Source organism: Bos mutus, chromosome 15, assembly GCF_027580195.1.
Source record: "Bos mutus isolate GX-2022 chromosome 15, NWIPB_WYAK_1.1, whole genome shotgun sequence".
NCBI classification, from domain to species: domain Eukaryota; kingdom Metazoa; phylum Chordata; class Mammalia; order Artiodactyla; family Bovidae; genus Bos; species Bos mutus.
The window spans coordinates 14951082-14969344 of NC_091631.1; the positions used below are offsets into that span (position 1 = coordinate 14951082).

The 18263-nt window shown below is 43.2% G+C and overlaps 1 long non-coding RNA gene across 3 annotated transcripts in view; it reads left to right on the forward strand.

Moving 5' to 3' along the window:
* The window catches only part of LOC138990986 (uncharacterized), a 56736-nt gene extending 40168 nt beyond the window's left edge, over positions 1 to 16568 (forward strand). The window contains exon 6 of one of the 3 annotated variants that reach the window (XR_011467005.1): positions 11716 to 16568. This is a non-coding gene — a long non-coding RNA (uncharacterized lncRNA). Of the gene's footprint in view, positions 1 to 5091; positions 5376 to 11715 lie in introns of those variants that run through there. The other 2 variants (XR_011467008.1, XR_011467007.1) reach the window with 2 other exon arrangements.
* The last annotated feature ends 1695 nt before the right edge of the window (positions 16569 to 18263 follow it).

The window sequence follows — 18263 nt, forward strand, 5'->3', positions numbered from 1 at the left end:
GCAGCCACAGAAGCTTCACAGACTGCGAGCAGAGTCACTTCTCAAGGGAAGTGGTAAATTTCCACAGCCTTTATAGATCACTTGGCTGATATTTTAATACCAACAGTCTATGTCTTTAAAGGGTATTTACAGCTTTAATGGCATTAAGGTGACTGGATACCCTGGGACTCTTGAACTTTTATCTGTTGGTGAAAAGTATAAATCACCTTGACACCAGATTAGCCTATGGAGATGTTTTCCCCAGAAATCAATAGCTCATCCTCAGTTATCTCCAGCTCTGGAGACAGCCCCAGCCAAGCAGAACAGGCCCCCAGGTAGCAGTGATCACCTTGCAAGGGAACAGCAAAGGTCAAGCCGGGCAGGCAGGGAGGTGTGATAAGTGGGATTTTTACCCCTCCCTAGTCTGGAATGCGCCTAAGGCAGAATCGGGGTCACCGTCTTGAGATTTTCCATTTTACACAGAAAATAATTCAGGGGTCCAACTGGGAATGGACTTGAGAAGACTGAGAGACCTTGAGCAAGTCACTCCACATCTCTAGTTTCTTCATCTTGTCTGCACTTTCAATTTCTGATATTTTATCATTCCTGGAAGAAGTAAGAACCCAGGTGATGTCCAGAGACATTAGGTCAGAGGCTAATCCTCTGAGACTCCTCCTCCCCTACTCAAGGTGAAGCACTAGGACTGGGGAAAACGATTCTTACATTTATTCATTCATTCAACAAAGGTTCACGGGCCGTCTTCCCAGGGAGGGGCTCTAAGCTGCAGATTGCAGATGTTTATTAAAGAATGCCTGTGAGATCATCACCTGTGAAAAGGCACAGATGGAAGCTGGGGGTCGTGCTGCAAGGCCGTATCTGCATGCATTCCTGGCCCTCGGGGTGATGAAGAGCCAGAGCCGGAAGGGCCTGCAGAGGTGTCCCAGGTTGAGGTGAGAGAGCCAGGACATCACACCCTGCGTCCTACAGTCACAGACACGGGCCACCCCTAGAAGAGGGGCTGAACTTGCCTTGGTTACCTCTGCAGCCAAGGCACACTGTGCTGACAGCTGAAGGATACTGAAGAGATCACTCCCAGTCGCTGGGACAACAAGTCCCTCTTTGAAAGAGGGTGTGGGTGCGTCTCCACGTCCACCACATCGTCTCTATTACAGACAAAGAATGACAATAACCCACCAGGAAACCAGGAAAACTGAGCCAGAGGCCTCAGATGCCCTTCCAGGTGTGTACAGACAGGCAAAGCAGCTCACACAGGAGTTTAACACACATACACACATACACATACACACACACCAGTGTCTAAAAATAAAGAATTCCCAGGAAAGCCTCACCTTCTCATTCCAACTGGGTATACCCAGCAGCTCTTCTTTTCTCTCTAGGCCTTCAGAAGCTTTCCAGCAGAGACAACTTTATTTATGATACTGAACAATACTTGGAAAGAAAAAGAGCCCAGTCAGAAAAAAATGAGAAGCTCAGCTAGGAATCTTCAAGGCTCCTTGATACATTTCTTACTGTTTTTCTGGGCAGAAATTTTCATTTACAAAATTTCTACAGCTCAATTTGTCTTGTGTTAGTTTTTCATTATTCCCATTTTTTTTTTAAAGCACACATATGTTCGGAACAAATCATTTCCTCTGATTCATTTGTTCAATTAGTTTGGATATTAACTTGAGCTGCCCAACCCATGGCAGTGAGTAAGTGTGCACCTCTGATTCTGAAGTTGCCTAAACTTTCCAGGATTAAATTAGCCTTTCACAGACATCAAGGGGCTGACATAGGGCAGGGGGCATGACTTCTTAGTGTTTCTATTTGTATAATCCATAACCCTGACAGTTGGTGGTTTCCCTGAAGGTTGTAAACTCTCTGGGATGAGCTAAATCATGAGTGATGGGTCAGGAGAGTAAGATGCAGTATTCAAGCTGGGGTGCAAATACCAAAGACAAGACTGAAGCAAGACTAAGGGCCTCAGGAACCCAGGATGGATGTTTAAGAGCTGGAAGGTGCTTGGGACAATATATCCTATTCCTTCATAAAAAAAAAAAAAAAAAAAAAAAAGCCAAGAAAGGTTGAGGAATTGGCCGGATTGCTCCATGTGTGTTAGCAGCAGAGCTGAGATAAAAATTTCTTGGCACCCAAAACAGGGACCTTTCTCTATTCCAACTACAGGAGAATATTTATTGGAGTTGGAAATATTTCAAGGCACAATTGGGCAGGAAGTTATCAGAAATATATTATAATCATAGCTTTCTCATTTTCATTTTATGACCCCAACAATGAAATGTGGGATTGTTTTAAAGGCATGCAAAGTCCCACAAAGGCTTATGCGGGGATGGGAAAAATCAATAATTTCCCTGATCACAGAGACCAATGGGAAGCCTGCTCCCATCTGGGTCTCTAGAGAACACCTCCGCACATCCTGTAACACCAGAATCAATTCAGTTATCCTACATCATTCTTCCCCGCTCCCAGTTCATTCTTTTCATTTTTCACTGCTTGTCATCATTGATTTCTTACCTGTTTCCCCTTTATTTTCTATTTCCCCACCCCCTAGATTCCCTGGGGGCTTCCCTGGTGGCTCAGACAGTAAAGAATCCACCTGCAATGCGGGAGACCTAGGTTCAATCCCTGGGTTGGGAAGATCCCCTGGAGAAGGGACCGGCTACCCACTCCAGTATTCTGGCCTGGAGAATTCCAAGGACTGTATAGTCCATGGGGTTGCAAAGAGTCAGACACGACTGAGTGACTTTCACTTTTGGCTCCAGATTAAGAGGTCCAAGAGGGCAGGAAACTTATTTGTTTTATTCATCTGTTAACCTCCAGCACCAACAAGCACACACAAAAGAACTGCTGAATGCATGGATGAAAAAGCAAGTGAATGAACAAATTGGAGACAATGGTGATCATTAGCTCCCTGATATGATTTTTCCTTTTGTCCTCCTCAAATGCCTTTTCCCTATCCCTCCCATCTCCCTCCCCACTCTCCTCCCATTTCCCTGTTCCACTCATCATTTTTAAATAGAAAAACTAAGATACAGAATGTCAATATTTATATTATTGAACACCTAATTAGAATTAGAGACATAAATAAATTCCTAAAATTTATGGATTCTCATCTCTTTGCAGTAGATCACATTGCCTTATGAGTTACCTGAGATCTCTCTTACACAACATATATAGTTTAGATAGGCTTTATCTACAAAAAATATATTTATTTCCTCAGCGTGGAAAGAACATCTCCAAAATTGTGCCTGTTCTGTGGGTTACTGTCTAATAAGCTTCTCTGGAGGGAAAAAATAAAAGCCGTTAATAAGTTTGAGAAATTCTACCTGCTTTATAACCCTTAGGGGTCATCACAAAATATTATGAAACCCTAAACATTATGTTCTAAAATGAATTTACTTTTGTTAGACCTAATTTCTCCAAATTTGTTTGACCAAGGCAACCCTTTTCTGAACCCAACACGTATTCACATTTCTTTAAACTAGTGATTGCTGGGAAAGATTGAAGGCGGGAGGAAAAGGGGACAACAAGAGGATGAAATGGTTGGATGGCATCACCGATGAGATGGACATGAGTTTGAGTAGGCTCCTGGAGTTGGTGATGGACAGGGAAGCCTGGCATGCTGCAGCCCATGGGGTCTCAAGAGTCAGATATGACTGAGCTACCGAACTGAACTGAATATTCTAAGTCATAGTTTGGAAAAAGCTAAAGTGGGAGCACATTAAAAACAATGTGCAGTCACTGTTGGGCCTTCCTACGTGGCTCAGTAGTAAAGAATCCACTTGCCAATGCAGGAGACACAGGAGACGCAGGTTTGATCCCTGGGCAGGGAAGATCACCTAGAGTAGGAAATGGCAACTCTCTCCAGTATTCTAGCCTGGAAAATCCCACGGACAGAGGGCCCTGGCAGGCTGCAGTCCACGGGGTCGCAAAGAGTCAGACACGACTGAATGAGCGCACACGCACAATCGCTGGTGGAGGTGTGGCTCCTGTGTAAGCACTGAGGTGGCACTAACCAGAGCTTTGATTTTGTGAACAAATCCACCTGTCCTTATTAGATAAGCTAGACTCCAACCTAGTGTCTTTAGAAAAGTGACAGAACCTGTGGAAGAAAATAACTACACAGAGAGAAGGACAGGAAGGAGCTATCATTGCCAGTGCTTCCTGGCTTTCACCATATTAACCCTGGGCTGAATGTGATGTGACTCTCTTCTCTTTTCTCTCCCAAGGCCACCAAGCTTTTAATTATCACTCTAATTTTAAAAACAAATCATGAAAATCCCATAAACTACCATCTTCAAGTTCAGATAACTTGTAGCACCTTGCATGTTCAGCTCAGGTCAGTTCAGTCACTCAGTCGTGTCTGACTCTTTGAGACCGCGTGGACTGCAGCACGCCAGGCTTCCCTGTCCATCACCAACTCCCAGAGCTTACTCAAACTCACATCCATCGCATCAGTGATGCCATCTAACCATCTCATCCTCTGTTGTCCCCTTCTCCTCCCACCTTCAATCTTTCCCAGTATCAGGGTCTTTTCCAGTGAGTCGGTTCTTTGCATCAAGTGGCCAAAGTATTGGAGTTTTGGCTTCAGCATCAGTTTTTCCTATAAATATTCAGGACTGATTTCTTTTAGGATTGACTGGTTGGATCTCCTTGCAGTCCAAGGGACTCTCAAGAGTCTTCTCCAACACCACAGTTCAAAAGCATCAGTTCTTCAGTACTCAGCTTTCCTTATAGACCAACTCTCACATCCATACATGACTACTGCAAAAACCTTAGCTTTGACTAGACAGACCTTTGTTGGCAAAATAATGTCTCTGCTTTTTACTATGTCGTATACATTGGTCATAGCTTTTCTTCCAAGGAGTAAGTATCTTTTAATTTCATGGCTGCAGTCACCATCTGCAGTGATTTTGGAGCCCCCCAAAATAAAGTCTGTCACTGTTTCCATTGTTTCCCCATCTATTTGCCATGAAGTAATGGGACCAGATGCCATGATCTTAGTTTTCTGAATGTTGAGCTTTAAGCCAACTTTTTCACTCTCCTCTTTCACTTTCATCAAGAGGCTTAGTTCTTTGCTTTCTTTTGCCATAGGGTGGCGTCATCTGCATATCTGAGGTTATTGATATTTCTCCCAGCCAACTTGATTCCAGCTTGTGCTTCATCCAGCCTGGCATTTTGCATGATGTACTCTGCACAGAAGTTAAATAAACAGGGTGACAATATACAGCCTTGACCTACTCCTTTCCCGCATCTTATAACAAATAAATTTTTTTTAAATGATAACTCCCCAACTCTAAACCTCTGGTTCCCTTACCTGGAAATGTAACATAATCAATTCTTCTCATTCATAGCACCTGCCTAGATTTCTGTAGCACCTAAATCTCTTTGGGCTTCTCTAATAGCTCAGTTGGTAAAGAATTCACCTGCAATGCAGGAGACCCTGGTTCAATTCCTGGGTCGGGAAGATCAGCTGGGGAATGGATAGGCTACCCACTCCAGTATTCTTGGGCTTCCCTGTGGCTCAGCTGGTAAAGAATCCTCCTGCAATGTGGGAGACCTGAGTTCGATCCCTGGGTTGGGAAGATCCCTGGAGAAGGGAAAGGCTACCCACTCCAGTATTCTGGCCTGGAGAATTCCATGGACTGTGAAGTCCATGGGGTTGCAAAGAGTTGGACAGGACTGAGCAACTTTTACTCACTCTTCACTAAATCTCTACTCCTCTACCTACCACTTTTCTATGTGACCTTGGGCAAGTTAAAGATCTCATGCCTCACTTTCCTCATCTGCAGTACACGTTGTACAAGGATTAAATTTGTTACTACATGTTAAAGTTTATAATGGTGTCAGCACATATTTACCTCTCAATAAAAGAGCTGTTAGTATAGTCATCTTCATATAATGATGAATCTTCCAGATGATTAGTTTCAGATCATTTCAGCATTCTATGAGCCATCTGAGTGGAAATGGAGTCATTACCAGTCCTATCTTTAAAGATTTAGATGAGATAGACCAAAGCAAAATAACTGTGGAACCCACATATACATTATTGTTTGTAAACAAACATTCAGGATACTAATTGGTAAGAAAAAAAAGCCAAACACACCATTATTTTGAATGGCTATAGAAATCTGAGGATCCTAATTGATAAGCTAATTTACTTACTATTCTTTTAGATCACCAATTTCAGCCCACAAGTAAACATTTACCTTGATTGCTGGCACAGGAAATTTTAAAAGAAAATCAAGGCAGCACGTTGATTGTGACCAAAACTTCTGTTTCATCAGCCATCATCTGTCAGCAGTCCTTCAAAAACAGCAAAGACCAATAAAATCCAAGGGTCTACTAAGTACTACCCAACAGTTACACCCAGAGAGAGCACTCCTGGAAGTACTAATTCTCTAAGAACACATTCCTGCTGCCTTCTGCATCTGTATTGAGCACCCACCACGAACCAGCACCAATACGGACATGCAGGAGGACCGCAAACCAAACAAGCTCAACACTGCTTTCATGAAATTTGGAGTCTTGTCAGGGAGAGAGTCAATTAACACAAGATATTTCAACAGGTACAGTGAAAGTCACAGGACCATAGTAATCATAATAAAGTACTCTTTTTCCCTGCTGCTGCTATTGCTAATTTTCTCGGTTGTGTCCAACTCTGTGCGACCCCATAGACAGCAGCCCACCAGGCTCCTCTGTCCCTGGGATTCTCCAGGGAAGAATACTAGAATGGGTTGCCATTTCCTTCTCCAGTGCATCCATGCATGCTAAGTCACTTCAGTTGTGCCCAACTCTGTGTGATCCTATGGACGGCAGCCCACCAGGCTCCTCTGTCCACAGGATTCTCTAGGCAAGAATACTGGAGTAGGTTGCCATTTCCTTCTCCACTTTTTTCCCCTAACCATTCAGTTAATAAGAATAATTGTCTTATCTCCAAGGACCACAGAAAGTAACACAAAAGTTTTTAAGAGGTAAAATTATGTTTGTATGTCCTTAGAATGGTATATTGGAGAAGGCAGTGGCACCCCACTCCACTACTCTTGCCTGGAAAATCCCATGGACGGAGGAGCCTGGTGGGCCGCAGTCCATGGGGTCGCTAGGAGTCGGGCATGACTGAGCGACTTCACTTTCACTTTTCACTTTCATGTATTGGAGAAGGAAATGCCAACCCACTCCAGTGTTCTTGCCTGGAGAATCCCAGAGACGGGGGAGCCTGGTGGGCTGCCATCTCTGGGGTCGCACAGAGTTGGACATGACTGAAGCGACTTAGCAGCAGCAGCAGCAGCAAAATGGTATATTGTTCCTAACTCAGCTTCTTCTTCCCATCCAATCAGGAGACTGATTGGCTCCTTGGGACTGAGGTTCGTGTTCCATATCCTCCTTCAGTGAAGACTCCATAGGGTACACTGATCTCCAGAAATAAGTATCTTAAAGGAGCATGAAAAAAATACATTTTAACATATGTCTTATTCCATATAATAAGGTCCTCCAATGATGAGACATGCATGGGTTGTACTTGCTCAGGGAGAAGTGGTGACAACTTGCAGGTGTTAAGACCTGACCTGAAAGAATAGTGGAATAAGACTACGATGACCTTATTTTCCAAACCACAAATCAGGACACAAAGTCTAACAAAGAACTTTTTCCACTTCTGGGAATTAGGCTCTCTGAGAGATGTAGTTTAAATGCCAAAATATATTGGCATTTCTGGGACACTGAGAGCATTGAATATATGGAAATAACAGGGCAGAATCCTTGAAATCAAGACTACTCTGAAAAAAAAAAAAAGTCAAGAAATCTCAACCTAAAAGAGTCTGCACAAAACACAATCTTGAGACCTGTGGAGATTAAAATCAGAGGAGAAGTGGATGGAAGCAGTAGTTTCTAAGCATGCAATAAGATAACAAATGAATCTTGAGTATCCCTAGGTGTAGAGAAAGGGGGAAGAAAAAAAATTCTTTTCAGTTTATAATACCTCTTACCCAAATCAACTGATTCTTTTTATCCCTTTGGTTGAAAATGTGTCCAAATATTTTAAGGTAAAGCAATCAAAATGCCCCTTGATCAACTATTTAAGTAGAAGATGAATCCACATATATATTTTTGGTTTTGCTCTTTCATTATAAGCACCAGAGGCCCACTGTTTCCCTAAAAATGGAGGGTAGACATTTATCAGATACTGAATAGATAGAAAGATTATTAGGCCTTTCCTTCCATTTCAGCTTTAATCCTGGCAGAAACTGACTTAAAATGGGTGTTTCAAGTTTCAGTTCTGAGAAGAAAGTCTGATCCCTGCTCTTACCATTTCACACCAGTTAATGCCATAGGACGCTGACCCAACTCTGGGTTTTTGCCAACTCTGACCTCATAAATCATGTCCTAAGGGCAACCCATTCCAGTGTTCTTGCCTGGAGAATCCCAGGGACGGGGGAGCCTGGTGGGCTGTCGTCTCTGGGGTCGCACAAGAGTCGGACATGACTGAAGCGACTTGGCAGCAGCAGCAGCAAGCAGTATTCTAGACTTGCTAGCTTCACTAAGAGGTGCTATAGGCAAGTCAGCAATGTGAAAGTTTCCTGCACCATTCTTAAGACAAAGTTATGGATGTCTAACCTTCAAGGAGAATTTTTTAACTCTAGTTCCATTCCAAGTTCACCCAGCTGTTCTACATGTACTCACACCTGTCTCTCAAAGGACATGAATTTGAGTAAACTCGGGAGTTGATGATGGACAGCGAGGCCTGGCGTGCTGCAGTCCATGGGGTCGCAAAGAGTAGGACATGACTGAGCGACTGCACTGAACTGACACCTGTCTCTAGACAGAACCATCGGCTCAGAATGTCTTTCAGGAGACGGGAGTTGGCTGTACCTCCCTCCGCCCCTAGGGGGCGCCAAAATGTCTGTTCTGTGCCTGCAACAGACAGGCTATGGCACCTCCTCTCCGATGTCCTCCTGGATTAGCAAAACTCTCCTGGACCCCGCAGGTCTGTTCTTCCTCCTTCAAGTCGGAGGCTACCTATAGCAGAAACTGTTGGTGCCCAGTTCATATTATGTCAGCCCCTCCCAGATCCCACTTGAGATCAATTCTCATACTTGCCAATAACACCCTGTGACTGGCTGCCAGAAGGAATTCCCTGACTACAGAGCCATGCTCTGCCCCACATGACAAGACAGGCCAAAAGTGCCAAGGAGACAATGCCTGCAGAACTGGCTCCCACCGGTGAGAGGGAGAAACTGGTGGATAAATATTTCAGTTTCCTCACTTCATTGATGAAACCATTCCGGGGCCTGTTCTACACAAACTCTTGGAGGGTCCATAGTAGGATTGGGTTTCAATTGTCCATAGTGAATATACCTATGGGAATACACCCTTTATTAGCTTTCTCCTCTGCCCCTCTCACTTCTTTCCCACTCCTCCTGCTGCTGCTGCTGCTAAGTTGCTTCAGTCGTGTCCGACTCTGTACGACCCCATAGACGGCAGCCCACCAGGCTCCCCTGTCCCTGGGATTCTCCAGGCAAGAACACTGGAGTGGGTTGCCATTTCCTTCTCCAATGCATGAAAGTGAAAAGTGAAAGTGAAGTCGCTCAGTCGTGTCAGACTCTTCGCAACCCCATGGACTGCAGCCCACCAGGCTCCTCCATCCATGGAATTTTCCAGGCAAGAGTACTGGGAGTGGGGTGCCATCGCCTTCTCCGACTTTTCCTGCTACCAACTCTCAAAGAAACTATTTGTACCCACGACCTTGTCTCAGGGTCTGTTTTTGTGAAAACAAAGGTAAAAATCAAGGGACCATTTCACCCACTATCCCCAATCTGCTGATACCTCCTACTCCAAAATCTTGCTTTGACATCTTGCTTTGAATGATTCTGAACATGATCCAAGCTCCCAAACGTAGACCATTCCTGTTCCTTCACCTATTCTCCCCAGAACCAGCCCCTCTCCTCAAATCATGCATTCCATAACCTCAGCTGTATCTTATTTCATTTAGTCTTAATGCCTCTTAGGCTTCCTGTAAAAGAATGAAGTTGGCTGCATGTTCTACTCCCAGAAGCTCACTAGTTTCTCCTGCCAGATACTTCTTCCCAGGAGCTTTTCCCCAAGGGGTCATGATGTCAGCAGTGCTAACTGATGTCACCTCCATACTTAAGAACACATGGGAGATACAATCATTTAGCTACTAATGGCCACTGCCAGCACCACCTGCTTCCCCTACCTTGCTTTATCCACCTTGGTTCCCCCATAGAACCGCAGAAACTGAAAAGGCCAGGAACTTGTATTTACAGCCTCTCTTGTAGCTAAGGGTTCCATGGATTCCATTGTTGCCGACAGACATAAGGGAATTTCTGAGATAGCTTTTTTCCTCTCCCAGAAAAGAAAAGAGAATGCCCTTCAATAGGTCTTCCTTCCCACTCTCTCTCCCCTCTTCCCCAACCCCTCTCAGTGTGTATATGTGTCTGTCTTTGGCTCTCTCCCCAACCCTTTGTGGGTGTGAATGTGACACACACATATGCAGTTACCCTCCTGCCTTCTCCTCTGGACACACTACATACATAAAAATCTTCAGGAACTACAGAAAAAAATCCAGTAAGCAAGAGAAATATGATAAGCCAAAAGAATTTCGAGATGTCAGCTCCACACACCGACATCATGGAGCTAAGGAATGAACACCAGGACGGCCTGCCTCCAGATTTCTTCTTTGGTAACAAGTGTCCTTTGGGTTCCTCCACTGTTGGTGGAGTTACACTTGCAGCCACAACTATTTTCAGCTCATACTGGGCAAAACAGGGCAGAAGGTGTGCAGGGTTCTTGCTCAAGCAACAAGTATGTATTAACTGCCTGGTCTTTGCAAAGCATGGTAGGGATAGGGAACATGTATAAAGCAAAGTCCCTTCAGAGGATTAGAAAAATTGTGATAAAAAGGCTGCAAGGTTGTGGAATCAGCATAGCCCCTGTGCTGACACAGGGGCTCCCAGGAGAGGGAGGCTGCTGTAGACCACGGCAGTGGGGGCGGATTTCCTCAGTCAAACTCAGAGGCACACAGGATTTAAGTGGATGGAGAAGAACATTCCAAGCAAGGGAAGTCATGGAAACAATGATGCTTGATTTAATTTTATAAGACAACTTGGGAAAGGCAGTCAACCAACGTGGCTGCAAAAAGGGATGGTGTTGGATATCACTGAGCCCCTGGCACTATTCTTGTGAACAACAAGGACTTGGCTGTTAACATACGCTAGCTGCGAAAGGACATGGGGGCATCATCTCAGAAGGCAGGGATCACAAGCATGGCCCAACTAAGAAAATAACGATAACGCAATGACAGTTTATTGAATACTGGGCAGTCACTATGGTAAACATTTTGTACAAATTATCTCATGTAATGCTCAATACACTCTTACAGATGGGAATTACATTACTGGTTACTGTGGATAAGAAAACTACGATTTCAAAAATGCTTTTAAACATTACACTGTTCGGAAATTCCCCGGCAGTCCTGTGATTAGGACTCAGCACTTTTATTGTCAAAGACCTGAGTTCAATACCTAATCACGGGACTAGGATTCCATAGGCCACACAGCGTGGCCTAAAACAAACAAAAATTACACTGCTAATAAGAGACAGGATCCAATTTCAAACTCAGGTGACCCCTTGACTCTGATACGTAGTTGGACCTGAATGAGTATCCTGCCCACAGGCTCCCTGTGCTTCTCTCTGTCACAGCACCGGCCACACTGACTTGCTGACCTGTCTCCTCCAGTAACTTCAGACAACCTGTGGACGTGGACAGTGGCTCATTCACCTGGCGATGCCCACGCCCTCCCAGTGCCTTGAGAGATCCTGGACCGTGGCCACACTGATCAGCATTTGCTGAACGGATCCCAGTCTTCACTCTTAAGTGCTGAGTTGACTCATAAATTGAAATAATCTCCTTAGGTTTAAGGTACAACATCCTGGCAGGGGCATTAAACTAAGGTACGGGTGGCTGACTTTGGCCAACTTATCTGAAAAGACTCCTTCCTCAACACACAGCTTCACCACCTACTCAGTCCAAGGCTGAAAAGGAAGCTTTTGAACAGAAAGCAGACTAAAGGGCTGGTAAGCACCACCAGGACTCTTCCCAGAGCACCGTGCGTGGCTTCAGAACCCACTAGGGAGCAGAAGTGCAAAGGGCAAAAGCGAGCGCAAGAGGATCAGTGGTGAGATGGCCATTACCTAAGGGCTGCTTCTCATCACTGGAGGCCAGCCGAAACACAGGCAGCTTACATTTCAGCCAGGTGGACTGCAGTCAGAGGAAAGGAAAGATATTTAGCCACCACTCATCCATCAAAAATTCACATCATCCAGACTGGTACTAAACACAGTCTAGGTCCCAAGACAACAGGAATGCAAAGTCAGAGAAGGCTGCTCACTGCCTTCTTATAGCCCAACCCCACCTGGCAGACCACCAAGCCAACAACGACCATTCAGGGGAAGGCTGCTTTATTTGGGGCATGCCAAGGAAGTGCTGGAAAAGGGCTTCTCATCTATACTTTTTCTGCCAAGCTCTCTTGAGTACTTCCTCTCTACAAAGCACTGGGCTAGCCACGAGGGTACAAAGATGAGTTACAGACCCACTATCTAAGACTTCCTAATGGAGGAGCTGATAAATAGACTATGACTTACTATAAATGTGGTGCAGGGGTACTGAGGAATGAAGAGCCCCAACCGCAGTGCTGTCCGACAGAAAACAGACCACCACATAAGTGACTTTGAATATTCTAATAGCCAGGTTAAGAAAGGTAATAAAAAGCCAAGACATTAATTTTAATATTTTGTGTAAGCCAATAACTGAAATATCGTTTCAACATGCAATTGATATTTTTTTCAAACTCCCTGTGCTTCAGTTTTTAAAATTAACAGCAATGAAAAAATCAGTTCGTCCTTCTCACAAGCCACATTTCAAGTGCTCAATAGTCGTGTGTGACTGGTGGCTACTGTGTAAGGCAGGGTGGAGCTAGAGGAAATGACACCTGAATTGAGAGTAGATGAATGACGGAGAGTTAACACAAAGGCAGGAAAGGCATTTCAGGCAGGAGGATCAGCCTGCAGGAGGACAGATTCAGAGTGATGAGAGCAGTGAATGTGGCAGAAGAAAATGCAGAGATGCAGGCAAGGATGGAGTCAACTAAATAATGCTTTCTCTGCTAAACTAAGGAGACAGACTTTATCCACAGGAAGTAAGGGGGAAGGTGTGTGAATTTTTTTAGGGCTGCCGTAACAAAGTACCGCAAACCTGGTGGGTTAAATCAATAGACATTTGTTTTCTCACAGTTCTGGGGTCCAGAAGTCTGAAATCCACGTGTCGGCAGGACTATGATCCCTTGGGAGGCTAGAAGAGAGGACCCTTCCTTGCCTCTTCAGCTTCTAGTGGTACACTGTGTTCCTGGCTTGTGATAAGCCAAGAATTATTTTTTTAACAGTGATGGGAATTATTCACTGAAGGAGATATATGATGATGTAGGAGAGAAAGGAATTGTCATTGTAATAGTCTCAGGTGGGCTGAAGGGAATAGGGCCTAGGATACAAATAAAAGCATTTTTTAGAAAGGAATATGGACATTTAATCAATGGTGACCATGTTAGAGCAGAGAATATGGGAAGATGCCAGCAAGGGCTAAATGGGTTTGTGATTATCTCTGAGTTTCCCTGTTCTTATCTATAAATGGGAGTCTTATTAGGGCTTTGGGGAGACTTACATGAAATAATTTTGGCAAGTATTTAGAATAAATCATGTAGTAGGTGTTCAGTAAATGAGTATGACTGTGTATATGAATCAGTCAAGGCTAGGAAGATAACAGATGCTCCTCACTCTATAAGAGGATTTACTAAACACCTTCAACATGATTTATCCTAAGCATTTTACAAAATTATTTCATGTAAGCCTCCCCACAGCCCTACTAATACTGCCATTTTGCAGATGGGGAAATGCAAACTCAGAGGTAATCACAACTCCATTTAACCCTCGCCAGTGTCTTTCCATATTCTCTGTCCTAACACTGTCACTATTGAGTAAATGTCCATATTCCTTTCTAAACAAGTACTTGGATTTGAACACCAGCTCCCATTCCTTACAAGAGGATTTACATAGAGGTTTCACAGGTTTACCCAATCACTGGAAGAGCTCAGTGACTGAAGGTTAGGGAAGTCCCACTGGTAAAACTCACTTTGGGCACCAAGTGGGAAAGGTTGCTTCAAACATCAAAAAAGACCACCGATTGTGGCTGCAACTGCCTCAGAGTACTGGGCTTCCCAGATGGCGCAGTGCCAAAGAATCCACCTGGCAATGCAAGAGACATGAGAGACGTGGGTTTGAACCCTGGGTCAAGCAGATCCTCTGGAGCAGGAAATGGCAACCCATACTAGCCTCTCTTATTCTGCCTTCTTTATCTGACATGAGGTACCACTCACTGCAGATAGGTTTTACTGGCACAATTATACAGAAAAAAAGAGCCTGGGAACCCTGCTTGGCATCAGGAAACCCAACACAGTATTCACAGCCTCTTGTACAATGAGCACACCATTTGAGGCTCCAGTTCCTCTGTGGCAAGGAGACAAAGTATAGTAGCTTCTCAAGCATTAAGCATGCCACTAACTTCTAACTTGGAGCTGATATACATTAAAAAGAAAAAAATTTAAATACTCAACTATAAGTATCTGTCAGTTTATTCCTCTTAAGTAATGAACAAGCCCAAGTGTTATTCTTAGAATATGACACTGGAAAATAGCTCAAATATAGCAAATATTTTTATTTCTATACAGTGATGAAACACATATAAAAAGGATAAACTAGTGTTGACACCAAAACTAAAACAGCCAGTTATTTCACCAGCAAAATGAATTTATTCAAAGTAGCAGAGAATTGCAATTCAGGACAAGCACACTATAGCAAAAAGTGATGCAAATCTGGAGAAACAAGAGAGAGGAAAATTCTTTTATAGAGGAAATGGAGAATTTGAGGGGAGCTGTTATAAACAAGGAGGAAATTGGAAGTTTGAACTCTGGTGGCTTTTTATTGGCTGAGTTGCAATAGTCTCCAATTGGCTGAATTGTTGTCGGGCAGAGAGAAAACCTCCCTTCTTCTTGCGGGACTAGTAAAGCAATAACCTTCTTCCTGTTGGCAACACAAGGTTCATCTCTTCCTGTTTGGGGTCTGCAGATAGCAATGAATGGTGGGCATGAGAGTTCCCGCCTCCAGCATCCTGACTCTGATTTAAGTGAGATTTCCTTTATTCTTGTTCACATCAGTGATAGTTAATAATTACCACAAGCCATGAATGCCCACTTGGGATTCATCTTACCTTTACAAAAATTCAAGGGGGAAAAGAATTACCCTTTTTGTGTCTATTAAGTTTCCATCATTGTTTTAAATAAATAGTTTGGCTTCTCCTATATTCCCCTAAACTAGTATCTTACCTGTAGGAGAATTTTCTGGCTTGGACAATCTTGTGGATACTCACTTTTGTATAAAATGAAGGATAAAAGAGTTTAAAGATAATGGAAACCGTAAGTCATAGAAACAGAAGTAGGGAGCAGCACTTTTATTAGAGAGATCAAGCTATAACATATTTATGAAACATACAGCACAGGTTGTAACCCTTAAGAGGCTTTACATGGTAAATAACATGGCATTTGTACTCATATGTAAAATAAATATTCAACATCTTGATGGTAGTGCTAGATGGTAGTGCCACATCAGTGGCAAACTGATGTGTGCATGTTTTAAAAATTGCACATTTAAAAATAGTACATTTTATGTACTTAAAGCAATCCTTTCATTAAAGAGCATATACATGGCAAAAAAAAATTGTGGACTTCTAACAGTTATTGACATTAGGCAGTTATGGCGTGCCCTGGGCACTTTATATGCATTTCCTTTTGTTTGTTTATTTATGGCTGTGCTGGCTCTTCGTTGCTGAGCTCGAGCTTTCTCTAGTTGCCGCAAGCAAGGGCCGCTCTCTAGACGTGACCCACAGGCTTCTCACTGCAGTGGTTTCTCTCGTTGTGGAGTGCGGGCTCTGGGGCACGTGGGCTCAGCAGCTGCAGCTCGTGCTCTAGCGCGCTGGCTCAGTAGTTGCGACGAACCGGCTCAGTCGTCCTGTGGCATCTGAGATCTTCCCAGACCAGGGGTTGAACCCATGTCCCCTGTGCTGGCAGGTGGACTCTTTACCACTGAGCCAGCAGGGAAGCCAAATATATGTATTTTCTAATCTGAACTTCTCAGCTGCCTTAAGGAGTGGGTATTTCCATACACTTTTGATAAAGACACTGAGGCTCTGAATGTTAAAATCACACTAATAACTGAGAGAGCTAGAATTCAAAACTATGAGTGTGGAGTCCAGAACCCACAGTTTTAGCCATCACACTATGCAATCTCAATTTCAATGCCAGGATACATCTGCCTGCATGCTTTCCTTACAGAGAGAAACCTTTCCCTTTTCACTTGACAGCCAGGAAGCTCATGAATGACTTCAGTGCACAATGTCATTAATTCTAGCCTTCCCTATATGGTTTCTAGCTTCTCTTTTTTTTTTTCTATGATCCTCCATGTAAAAATATATACATTTATGCTGGCAATTATTACATATTATCAAATAATATAAAAGAAGTATATAGATATGTCTTCATTTGCTATTATTGATCTAGTTTAAGTCATCATCATTTAGAACAATAAGAGCATCATAAGTGATGAGAAGAGAGAAGTTCCAAGTCTAATTTCATATTTAATTTATGTTATTAATTTTCTGATTACTATGCATATTATCTATGAACACCTAGCATTGCTTTTTAAAAAGTATTTCAAAATAAAAATATGCACACAGGTAATTCTGTGATAAATAATGCACATTGATCACAAGTATCCATTCTGAAAACCTGTTAAACATATTGATCTCATTTTAAAAGAAAATCTGCTGGTGATGGAGCCAAGTGATTCACTACTTGAAAGAATAATGAAAATGGATGCAAACTAAATGAGTCGTCAGGCATCCCAAGGACTAATGGAAAAGACGAACAAGTGAATGGTAGAGTGAGAATCCGGTTATTTCTGCTTATACTGCTGAGTCGGTGACTTAAGGACCACTAAATGGGTCATTCTGATGGAATCAGTTGGTTGCTAGGACAGCCTGCTGCAATCATTAGTGAGTATATCTGTAGCAACTTTACTCAAAGGGTGCCTGAGTTTGTAAAAAAAAAAAAAAATATATATATATATAAATAAATAAATATATATAAAAAAAAAAATATATATATATATATATATACATACACATACTCCTGGTGATTTGGGGAGTGATTTGGAATCCAGATAGAAAACAGACTGTGACGGGTTCAATGACATCCTCATTCATCACCGTCTGTTTTCTGTCTGGATGCCGCCTCATAGACCAGTGTGGGGTCTCTATTTGTGAAGTGTGAATGGTTCTCCCAGACTTTTTCCAGAACGGGGACTTGTCCTCACTAATACTAGAGCCTTGTGAAGCCTTGCCTTATGACCTCAGCCCTAAACAGGCTTTATAATCCAACTGCCTTTCAAGACTTTCAAGTAACACCCAAATTCAATTCACAATCTCTAGGGTCCACCCTCCTGTAGACCTCATTGAATTTCCTCGGACCCCAGCTATCTCTTTCTGCCTGTGTTCACGACCTGCCTAGACCACAACAGATTATTCCTGTGCTCCCTATGGACATGGAATACAGAAATTCCAGCTGGAATTTCTACTGTTAGCACTTAAACCCGTACCAGAGCCTCAAGCTGTGAGTCTGCCTGGGGGTCAGCTCTAGTAACAGACCATACCTTTCCCTGTCTCCTTTGGTCAGCCATGACCTCATCGAGTCCTTTCATGCAACTCATAAAATGTGGCCACGTTTTATAACCAATTATATGCATTTCATTTTAGGTATGCCTATGACACATTTCTGCATTTATTTTATGTAATTTGTATCAGGCTCAGTTTCTAGATGAACATTTAACACTTTTAACTGCTGTACTACTGTGAGTCTTTGCACTCTAAATGGGAATGTGTCTTTCATACTGACTGAAACAACCATCTGTACCCTCAGCTAACAGTCCATGTTAGTCACAAGGTACAGAATTGAGTTGATGTGTCAAACACTTCCAGGGCATGAAACACCCTCTCTCTCTGAGAGTCATGGGGACAATTCAAGTTTGCTTGGGTTCTATATACATGGAATTTGATTGTATTCTTTTCTCTTACAAATCTCCCTTGTAAC